Below are 12,466 nucleotides of genomic sequence, written 5' to 3' on the forward strand. Positions count from 1 at the left end.
GCTAACCACCTACGGCAGTGGATAACCTATGTGACAGACAGACGGCTGCCGTAGCTGCTTCAAAAGCGCACGCAACATCGAATAACATTGCTATTAACTTCTGCCCTGTCGCTTATCTGTCGCTCGGAAATTACAAAGATCAACCGCGATGCACGGTAAGCGTAGTCCTTTCCACAAAATATCGACGATATTTCTGTGAATTTTACGACATGAGTCTGATAAACTTGCGGATCTTTGAATTTTATATTAATTCTTTTAAATTACGACAAGAATCTGATAAACTTGTAAACCTTCGAATTTGTTATTATATATAATTCTTTTAAAATTAAAATTTACATATACCTAAATAAAGTACCAGTCTAAATAAAAAGTTATATGAGTAAAACTCAATGACAACGTATAATAATATTCTGTGACAAAGTAATCCGGCGATATTTCGTTTTGCAAAAAAATTCTTCGAAAAAAAGAATGTGAAAGCATGTATATCACAAGGGAAGCGCAAAATAACGGGAAAAATACTGTAATATATTAACTAAGAGGATGAATTTGCAGCGTGCTAGGCAGTGCCGAACAATGGTTCGCGCTGGAAACTTTAAAAAGAGCAAAGGTTAGGCCACCACCGTGTTCTGCACATAAATTATTTAGAACGTCAGAATGTCACGTGTTCGTAACGCGTCCTCCGCTCGTTCCATTCTACATTCCAATTTCAGAAACCATCATTTACCTCCAACAATAATAAAATCCATTTTACTCGTCGCATTACTAAATCCAAATATAGCACAAACAAAACTAATCCATGAAAATCCATTTTTTAATATATTCGAAACGATCGCTATCGCTTATCTTGCTATATCGATTGTACGTAATAGAAGTACACAAAGGACCGAAGGAGGACACTTGACAAGCATAAAATGGCTCTCCCTAAACGGAAGCCAAGCCAGGCTGGATCGACTCGCGGAACATAGTTAAGTCGGCGAGGCGCTAAGGGAAAGAACAATGGCTTATATAATGAGGCCGAGTGGCGTGGCGCAAAATAACACGTGGAAAACTCTCCGGCGGAAATCCGGCTTTCCTCCGGGGACGAAATAATTACCTCGTGCAAATATTCGTAGGCACTCTTGCGCCCTATCCACTCTTCAACCTCCTCAAACCCCACCGCTCTCCTCCGCTTTATCCCTTCATGGAAGGTTTGGTCAAGATTTACATAAGAATAACCTGGAACAACAATCCCTCGAACAATTACCTCCGTATTTAGCCGGCCATCGTCCCCCTCCAGGATCTCCTGCGACCGTATTATTCTAATAAGCCGTGCCGTCCTATCCAACAATGATATCCGTTTCGCCCGGGGATATACGTAGACTAAAATTATTCCTTTTATTTTTGAATCGCCCAGCGGGTCACGGTACTTCGCTCCCTTCTTGTTCCACACGCTGGCCGGTCCGAGGTCTGACCGAGCTCGTGCGATTTAATTAATACCACGACCATTGTTTTTGGATAGAGACGCTCCTATTGTTCGATATATATACACGCGTACCACTACCACGATCCACTCGCTGCTTCAAAATTTCATAATACGTCCCATTTCGGATAGTAACATGTTAACCCCTTTTTTTCACTAGGATGAATTTCAAGACGAGAAAAAGAGCTTATGGCGCGCATACAGCAGTTGATAGCACTTGTATGAAATTATATGTGGAGAAGTGGAGTTTGTTGGTGAATAACTAACTGGTTTGTTTAAATGGTGATCGGATGAATTTATTGCGGTTGACAGATCATTTTACTTGGTACTGTGAAGAAGTTTCTACGAAATTACGTCTTTGTTAGGATACTATTTTTATAGTGTTACAATGTTGTTTCGTCTGAACGGCGACTGGGTGAATCTACTGCGGTTGATGGGTCATTCTACCGTGAGGTTTAAAGTTTATATGAAACTACGGCTTTATCGTTTCATACTGTGTTTAATTCTGTGAAAATATGTTACATGTAGAAAGGAGAAGAAAAAAGAGCAATAAAAAAAGGAATAACAAATAAAGATTATATAGACTGAATAAGGTAATCATAATTTCGTATAAACCATGCGAAATATAATCAAACTGTCCAATTCGCGATTCTTCAAAGAAAATTCCTAAGCTTACAACAATACATTTTTGGAAATTTGTATTTTTGTAAAATATGTAAATAAAATTTATTGCGTTATATATTTTCTCGTACGCCATAAAGCCTCATTACGGATATTGTATTAAATGGGGAGAAAAGAATCGGAACAATCCTAATCACGAAAACAGAAGAAAACAAGGATTTTTACATTAAAAGACACGAACTCGGAAAAGCCGGATATAGGGTATCGAAGTAAGACTATTTTTCGCAGTGTCCGGCAGACGATCGAACTAGAGAACGATCGGTCCATTCGTTCGGCTTTCACCCGGTGACGCGATCTGATAAGGAAGAGAGAGGATTTGAGAGACTACGAAGTCAAAGAGCGATCTCGAGGGCTCCGGTTTGTAAGATCAAGTCGAGCCTGGCATCCCACAGACACGAGAGAGCGATATCGATTCTCCCGAAGCGAACAACCTGAACGAGGCCTCTACGAGCACGCTCGATTTACGAGCGATTCGACGATAACGAGGAGACGAATGGAGAAGACAACGAGATAAGATGAGATGCATGAGAGCCGTCCTGGTACCCGAAGAGACTTCGTTAACGAGATTACTACAAGCCCGACAAGTTTACTACGGCGAGGGATCGTCACTTTATAAAACTTCACCACCTGTAGTACGCGTGTCGCATGTAAGGTACGATTCAGATTTCACCCGCAAACTCCAACGATTGCAATGGTATACGTCGTGGAAAAGTTAAACGTTTTGGTTGAAATTTGTAGCAAAGGTGAAATTGTTTTATGAAAATATTTAATTAATGAAAAATAGAGACGATCCTTAAGAATTTACAATTATTTATATCGCGTTTGTTTGTGTTTAAGTAGTGAATTGAATAAGCATTTCTCAACACACATATATTTTATAACTTATAAGGCTATATTGTATTCGTATTTAGTTCGGAGAATTATTTTAGTCATTTAAATATTGGAACATTATCACAGGATAAATATAAAAATTAACTGGCAAATTCCGCTGTATCGTTACGCCATCCTGACATAATTATCCTGCTCTCTTCCCATTTATAATAATTGATTAACAAAATAAATGTAAGATCTGATATAGAGGGATGGGATTTAATTGAATGCACTTTATTAAGGATTTTTCTTACAACAAACTTTAACAATTTTCACTTATAAACCAAAGAGATATTTGTACTTTAGACAGATTAATTAAATATTCGACCCTTATAATCATCGTGGGTCGCCAATCATTCATCAAATGAACAATAATCTAATCTTTCCTGAATATGTATCCGATTTCTGTCCGATCACGAATCGAAACAATAATGTATCCAAGGTTTATGACTGATTAGGTATTCCCGTTTGAATAAATGATAACGGTTTTTCCATCGAAACGTTAAGCACGGCATTGTCCGTAATTTTTCCCGCGCCACTAGCCTACTTGCGCTGGATAAGTGGCTGATAGTTTCGCGAAACAAAACGGATAAAGAGTGCTCTTCCGCCTTCCGTCTACCACGCAGTTTTCAGCTTATGAATTGCAAGGGACAAAATGTTCATCCGCTGTACGATCATCGGCCGGAAGTGAAACAGCGGCAACTCGGAAGCGGCTGAATGACGCAGAATAAAGTCGAGTTCGAAAAGAACCTCCCCTCGCTTTCCCCTTCTCTCTTTCCCTCGTCCCTCCACGTCTCTTCCTTTTTTTTCATTTTCAGCGGTATAGAATGAGGTCGATAAAAAGCTGTAGGAAAATACAAGTTCTCGAGCCTCCTTCTCTTTCTTTCTTTCCCTCCTCTTTGCTTCTTGTTTTGTTTTCCCCGTCTAAAGACGCGAATTACCAAGGATTTCGCTGAACGATCGTTTTCAGCCGTGTTTCTCTCTTCTCATTTTCTTCTCTCTCTCTCTCTCTCTCTCCTTTTTTTTACCGCGGTTAATTTTCTAAACGAGGGTACTTTCGGAAATATAATTTGCTCATTGTTTGTCCGTTCGCAATTCAATTGCCGTCGAACAATCGCGTTGCCGTAATTACGTGCAGGATTAACGCGAAGGTTCATTGAAATCGGTAAGAATCGCGCGCATTTGCTAAACCTGGGATTTTTAATCTACGAAATTGCACTCGTTTTGCCTCTGCCCGAAATGGATGAATCTTCCGCGTTCTTTTTTTTTCACCGTGTCTCGAAATTCGAGAAACTTTAGGCAAGACCTGTAAAGTGTTTATACCCGGTAAGTACATCCGTCCCAGTTACCATTGTAGACAAACTATGTGCTATTTCGGATAACTAGCATTTTGTATAGAAATTCGTAATAAAATTGTATTCGCTCAAAAATGATCAGCTGTGATTACTTTGTTACTTATTAAACTTCTATTATTTAAACGCAGCTCGTTATCGATTAATCTCTGGCTCTTTGAGAATATATATCAGATAAAAATGTCTAATAAAAAATAAAGTTTAAAACAAAACAGAAAATGAATAGCGGTAACAAGAGGGCCATGTAAAAGCAAATCGCGCAGATGGCCAAAACACGCAAGCATCAAATTACTATGATTATTTTATTTCTTCGTTATTCGAAACATCGTTAAATACCGAGAAAGTCTTAAGAGTCACGGTCGTCTGTGGAATATATACTCGATATTTCAGGAAGACCTGCTCCCGCGGGACTTCGTATTTTATGCGAAAGATCTTACCGCGAACTGAGTTCCGGCTTCGTGCGATCTTCTTTGCCTTCCGGTGCGAATTACGTTAGCAGGTCTACGCGAGACGAAAGCAAGAACGAAACCACGGATCAACTATGATTTTCCAATCACTTTGGAACCAGCTTGCGCATAATTATTAATTCAAACAGCTCCGCGATATTCTGTCCTTATTGCTCGGTTATTACCTCTATTAATTCAATTATCTCTTTGTTCCGTATAAAATAGAACATTTAACGAACAATTAACGTGAAGTAACATTCTCGAGCAATGTAATTCTGCGCTTATAATATCGCGTAATCACGGAGCAACGACGAAATTTCGAGACGAAATTGAATTGACCTAACCACGAGTGAATAGACTCGTTCGAAAGCGGAACTGGTATGGAAAAAAGGAACGGAATCGACAAGAACGGCGAGAAGAACAACGACAACAACGACGCTGCAACATCGACGTACCTTCCCAGGTAAAAAACCAAAAAGGAAAGAAATAGAAAAAGGAGAGGGAAAAACAGCGTGAAAAAGACAGACAGAGAGGCGGAGGTTACGTACGTTCGCGAGTTAGAAAGAGAGCAGAAGCTCGGAGATAAAATCGCCGAGCGAGCAAGCCGTAGCTGAGCGCGAATTTAACAATAAACCTCTGTTGAGGAGAGAGATGGAGATAAAAAAAGGCCGGAGGCGAGTTTTCACATTTAATTCGCGCTCGTCGGAGTGAAGCGGGGGGGGGGCGGAGGCCGGCTCAGGGATTAACGTCGCGAAATATCACGAAAATATGTAAATATATCGAGAGACAAGCAGCCGAGCGGTCGCAGCTAGGGTTGAAGTGGGACGAACTTTCGAGAGGGGTTTGCAGAATCGAGAGAAAGGAGAGGAAGGCTGTCATGGCAGACAGAGAGCGAGAGCGAGGGAAAAAAGTATGAGAGTAAAGCGGGAAAAGAACAGAAACAGAGAAACAGCAGGGAAAGGGGGGGAAGAGAGCGAGAGAGATTTCCAGAGCGTAGAAGGCCCATTGAAAGATTAAAAAACTCGCTCGCGTGCTCCATGCCGAATCTATACTCACGGATCTTGCTTTTTTCCCCTGCCCCGCACTCTAGCGAGCGTACAAGTGCGTCCGTAAGCGGGACGATCCCGTAGGAACAACGTGGAGGGAGTGGAAGGAGAGAGACGGAACGGAAGAAACAGGAAAACGGAGACACAGAGGATAAAATAAAAAAAAAACGAAGGAAGGGTAGAAGATAAAGAGGAAGGACTAGGAATGAGTGTACGCCAAAGAGAGGGGAAGAGAGAGAGAGAGAGAGCGAGAGAGAGGGGGGAGAGGCGGTATTTAACTACGAAAATGTTCAGTCAAAAGCCGTCGTTCTGATCTCCACGGGAGCAGGTACAACGATGAAAGTGGATGTATGAAGAGATACAGGTGGATGTGGGTGCTATTACGAGCAAAAAGCAAACACACGGGGTCGGTTGGAACGTTCTACTTCATTTTATTCGCGGGGGCTGGCCGAGCTACCATGCTGGGCCATACCCTCGGTGCGAGCAGACGTAAAACAGATCTCGGAAAATCTACCCTATTGTTCCACCTTCAACGAAAAGGAAGGACTATCGGCTTACCTCTTATTCGAAACCGGCTGGCTTGCCTGGTTGGCTGGTTGGTTGGTTGGTTGCAGCTTCGTGAAATGCTTTTTTAACCGTCGATTCCGCGGCTATCTCGGGTAAATGCCATGGAGATGGAGAAAAAAGTCGACCGGTTACTCCTTAATGCTGCATTCGCCGGGCCCGCTTCCTCGAGCATTCTCACCTGTAAATTAGCAAAAATCAAGAGTAGAGAACTGTAACGCCAGAGATGCTAGTTTTCCATGGCGAATCCATTCACCGGGGATCTAAAGAAGCTTTCCGATAAATGTTCCGCGTGCAACGTATTTTATTCAACCAGCGTTTTTATGCGTTTTATCGCACCGCTTGCGAAACGATGCATTATACAAAATTAAACGCGAAAGAACGATATTTTAATTTACGGCTAGTCAATGCTGGTTTAGCTCTACGTTGTTATATCGATATTCTTGTCCTCTACGTTTCTTTAATATGCAATTGTCACGAATTTCGAGTAAAATACTCGTAAATTCGAAAGTTTTCCATTTCAACGATACGTCGTGCTCCTTAAATTCTCAACACAAATTCTGTTATATCACTAGTATCTATCTAATGGAAATTCTATTGTACCATGCCGTGTTTAACGAGTTACAAAGAATCTGTAGATACGACTATTGTTTTAACCAATTATTTTTTATAAAAGGAATATTTCTAAAGAGTATCGGTATCTATATGAAGTGAATATACTCGATTTGCAATTTGCAAAAATTATTTGCATCGCGATGAAAATCCATGAAGCGTGAGTGATGCATCCGAAAAAAGGATGAGGGGAAAGCCAGAAAGCCGTGTAAAATTGTTAGACAACTCGATCAATAATATCAGAGAGATCGTTCGTTAGTCTCTCAGTTAGCGTCGCCTCTCGAATCGCGAGTAATCAAAGGCTGCACAAACGTGATTGAAATATAATGCCGGGCGAGTTTGTTCGTATCATTCACCCTTCGGCGGTGATCGGCTGTCAAAGTGAAGCCCCGCGGCACTTTTACGATGTTCCGGTTAATTCTTTACCCTATCCATACGTTTCGTCTACTATCTACCGATTGAAATACTGCCCTACAAAATGCCTGCCCGTGTCTGACGCGAATGCCTAGACATCGTCAAAGTTTGAACTAGCTGAAATTATCGATGCACTCTCTGATGTGACGGTTGCATTTCTTACAAATGAGGAAGGATATTATATTTCTGTACTTTCGCCGTTTCAAATGAAAGCCGTATTAAAGAATTGAAAATTATTGGTTATACATCGTTAATTCTTATAGAGGAATTTAAGGTCCTAATTAAGATCCTATAGAAAAATTTAAAGAAAAGCTTTGCTTAAAATTACGTTACTTTAGAACATTTTATCGCCAAAAATTTATCAAAGTAAATGAAATTCCTTTTGATAGTTGGAACATTAATTTCAGGAGTGGTAGCAATGTTATATTAGTAAAAAATTAAGTAAACAGCAATCGATCATCATCGATGGTACGTGGTAAATATTTCATTTAAATTATCAAATATCTTGAACATGAACAGATACACATGGCGCTGAGAAGCTTCCGAGACATTCATTGGTGGAAGAAAATTTCTGGATTAAAATATGAGGCGAATCCGACCGACGTATGTCTACTGTGTGTGATTATTTGTACGGCCAGGCAACTGAAAGAATTTAAACAAACAAAATTTCAAATACATAATTCCCACATTTAACTTCTTCCAACTTTCCTACGACTGGGATCAAGTTTCCAACTCTCGAGAAGAAAGTTCTCGAGTCACGGTCCCCGCAACCAAATCCCAAGTAATGTGACTGAAGGATAAAAAAGCTTGGAACACACCCCGAAAACGTCCTTGGAACCACAGGAAATCGAGTAGGAAACGGCGAGAATGTCGAGATTATCTGTCTTATCCCGTGGCATAGGTGTAAGCAGTTAATCGAGCCGTTTTATAGGACAGTCGAAAGTGTCCGATCGAGGGTCTGAGAGGGTTGGCTTCCTCTTTACCGTCGCCACGATAAAATCTCGGCCTACCGCACTCAGGAGGATCTAATACGCGGACGTACCGAGTCTCTCCTAATCTGATCCACGAAACGAACCGTTCGCGGTTATTACGCGCGACTACATCGCCGATAGAAAGCACCCCAACCAGGTAACTCGTGATACGTACTACACAAACCAGCATTATAGCTGCACCACGGATGATAGTTCAAGAGATCGAAATCGTCCCCTCGGGCGGATTCGGCTCTTCTACGTACAGTGTGCACCCTCGTCTCTCTCAGCCCAATTTCTCATCCTAATGTCTCACAATTATACCTACGACGACGTTACTCTTATTATTACTATTATTATTATTATTATTACTATTACTATTATTATTATTATTATTATCATTATTATTATTATATATGCAAAGATTTCATGTTCGAATTTTTGATGGATTTTTGTTAAGAAAGTAACGATGTGAGATCGTAAAAGGTATTCATAGGTTTTATGTGTTATTTTATCCCAATTTTAGGATATTATCATTAATTATCGTCGACATCAGTTTAGCTATCTTAGAGATGGTGTTGTTAGTAAAATTTTACAAGCCGCGAATTATCTGATTATCGTATGTAAGAGAAGATTATAAAATCACGAAAGAGAATTCCATAACTTGTAGCTTATCAATTTACTATTATTGTTATTTGATACATTATTGTGTAAGAAGGAGAAAATTTAAACTTGTTTGAAACGGGTAACTAATATGTCAGTAAAATTACGATGGAGATGCACCTACAGCTGTCTAGTACATTATTAACACGATTCTGTGTAACTCGAATGTTACGAGGTTACATCTTTTAAGCTAGGGATGAAAATTCCTATCTTACTCGGCAAGTTCAGAAATCATAAAACAGGAGCGTATTAAAAAATCAACAAAATTGATTGAATTGATTGAATGAAAAACTACGTTTAATCGTAACACGTACCGCATTCGCTGCTTAATTAAGAATCTCCTATCATTCCACCTATCTTTCTACAAACTGCTCGTGACGTAATCCACCCTGAATTGAATATCCTACCCTCTACTTCCCTCCAGCTGCGCAATTAACAAAATTACAGGCTCCAATATCGACGTAACATTCCTCCACATTGTTATCTCCATCGTATCTACATTGTCTACCATGCAACAATGTGTTCGAGTACAAGAATGTCTCGCGTGATTCACAGGCAGCATGAGGATCAAAATCGCTAGACGTATAATACGACATCTGCGATGTCGGATCACGCGTTGCTAAAGCATTCGAGAAGCCTTCGAAATATAACAAACCACCGATGATTATCACCGGGCATTAAGCTAACGAAGCAGTGCCTTAAAGGGAATATAAGGCAGCGGGATGTTGTACGAGTCGGACGTCCAAGTGTGTACACGTAAGCGTTCCGTGAACGTCTGATCACCCTTTGAAAACGGGAAGGTAGTCATGTTGTAGGTCTTCCGGCCTGTGTATGGGCTGGTATGCGCAAGGAGGGCATAAACCGAGACAATAGCCGCCTTAGGGCATTCGAGATGACCGCCATTAGAAGCGCGTCCCTCATCTCTCCCTCGTTCCGTTTTCCTCGTTGTTCCTCCGCTACCCTCGCAAACGACAAACTCCCCGCTACAAAATTTCACGCAAGCCCACGCGCATAAACATGCTGTTTCATACGTACGATACACATTCAACTTTCGTGATACGATGATTCGTTGAACTATATTTGTTTCTTACTGAACTGCGGGTTTTTAGGCATTCATGACACATTTCAAAGAACAAAAATGCACAAAATGTACGTAATACGCAAAAATATACGAAATATTCAAACCGTAGTATCTGCTATTATATTAAATTCCTGTTTAACTCCTACCTTTTAAATTATGTTCGCGAAAGTATGGATTTATTATACATCAACTGTGAATTTTTCATCGAATGTATTTTCTGCGCGTATTAAATATCTTTAGTGTTAAATAGAAACGAATCGGGGACGAGTATCAAGTCTCTCGCTCTTTTACCATAACACTATCCAATTTTCCAACCACACATGGTATACCAACTATCTTATTTTTAAATACAAAGCATAAACTTCTGGTTACAAATTTTAGACATACAACTTACTTCCCTGTCTACTGAACTTGATGCTTAGATAACTTCATAAATTAGCCGACTGAAAATTCTCAGAACGCCATTAATCAGCGACGCCATTCGTTCGGAATCAAAGATAACAAGCACAGTTATTCTCATAAGGGGTGTCGGGTAAACGTGCAAGTCGGTGCAACTATCGGCGGAAGCTTCGAACCGGAGGACACGGATGATTTCCGTGGCAACTTGGCGCAACTAAAGCTTGGGAACATTATTCTCATGCGCGATAATCGTACGAATCGCGACGTTTACAATCTCCTCCGCTTCCGAGGCATTCGAGAGGCGCGAACGATAAAGGGAGGAGTTCCGAAGTGAAGCCAGAGGGCGAGGGAGGTCTCCGCGCAACGATATATGTATCTACGTGAAAGAAAGAGGAAGACAAAGAAGTCTGAGGTATTAGTGGTAGTAGTGATACTAGAAGAAGAAAGAAGACAAGGGCCAAGGGACGCTGGTACGGAGGTGGAAAGAGGGCTGTGCCGTGGCCTCTACGAGTGAGTAATAAGCACCTGCCCGGCTTGGAAGCAGAGACTTGATTCATTTCGCGGTAAGTACAGAGCGCGGCGAACAGACAACGACGACTGCCTTGGGCAGCTTCGTTCGACTTCTTCGCCATGGAGAGAATACCTGGAGCCCCGTCTATCTCGTTCTCGCTTCGTGTGCAAACGCGCACATTTTCTCCGCCTTTTTCTTCGAATCTTCATTGGAGAAACGGCGGGAGGGCGAACGAAACCGAGTGTTTTACTGTTGCCCGTCTCGGATGGAAGCTCCGGGGCTAAACCGTTCGCGCTGTCGTCGTTCAAACTTGTTCCCCCTTCCACCCCCCCTCCTTTTTGCCGTTTACTCGATTGTTATTTAAGACACGCGGTCCAAGATCGTTGCTTTCTCTCGAATAACTCGACCGGATAATATTTCGCTGCTCTCGACGTGGATGAGAGTTTTTCGATTGATGGATAGCCAGCGGCAGAGGCAGAATTGTTAGAATTTAATCCAGCCCGACAAGGCGAGTCGTAGTAAGTGGAAGTAAATTGACGCGAATACGCGGTGGCTACGTGATACTCGAACTGTCGCGGATTAGCGGTCACGCACAGCTATTTTGATGTTATCCTGACGCGTTTCGTCCTGGGGAAAAAACCGAGTTGGAACGAAATAGAAATGTGGTGCGATAGAGAAAATGGTGAAGGTAACGCGATTACGTCAGGTATACGCGAAAGAAAGAGAAAGAGAGGAGAGTAAAAGAGGATCGTAGAGAGTAGTTCGTGAAACTCGTACGTGGAGACTAGGCGGGAGCAAAGTGGTCGAAAACAAGGTTATCATTTTCTCGGGGAAGAACCGTCAGCTGGACGAGGACCAAGGGGATAGGCGGCTTTAGACACTCGGAAAGTTGACGGGAGAAACGTTTGACGGACGAATATCCAAAGTTTTGACGGGGACTTCGGCCCGATACTCATGAATTACGAATGAATTTCCACCCGCTGTTGCTGCTCTTTCCTTTCCGCTTTTCCCTTACGCGACTGTGAACGCAAGAGAGAACGAGCTTCTTCATTTTTTTTTCTCTCCATCCTCTCTGGCACGCTGTTTACTCTCCTTCGAGAAAGCGAGCGCGAACTCCGACTATCGAGAAAAGTTATTTGCTCTGTCCATATGAGGCGCGAAGCTGAAATGAAACTGCACCGAGGGCAGCCATCATAAACAAGTCACGAGTCTAGACAAACGTTTCTGACGCAGACCTGGAATTGATAAATGATTCAGAGCCACGAAGATGCTGCTTGATGGCAGGTATTTGAATCTGGTTAAACGTTTTCTTGTCTACCGAACAATCGGAAAAATGGAACGCTTGAACTGTTAAAAGATACAAGCAACAGGATGCCAGAAATATTTTCAGCGTGTACGTA

Source organism: Bombus pyrosoma, linkage group LG12, assembly GCF_014825855.1.
Source record: "Bombus pyrosoma isolate SC7728 linkage group LG12, ASM1482585v1, whole genome shotgun sequence".
In the NCBI taxonomy this organism is placed as follows: domain Eukaryota; kingdom Metazoa; phylum Arthropoda; class Insecta; order Hymenoptera; family Apidae; genus Bombus; species Bombus pyrosoma.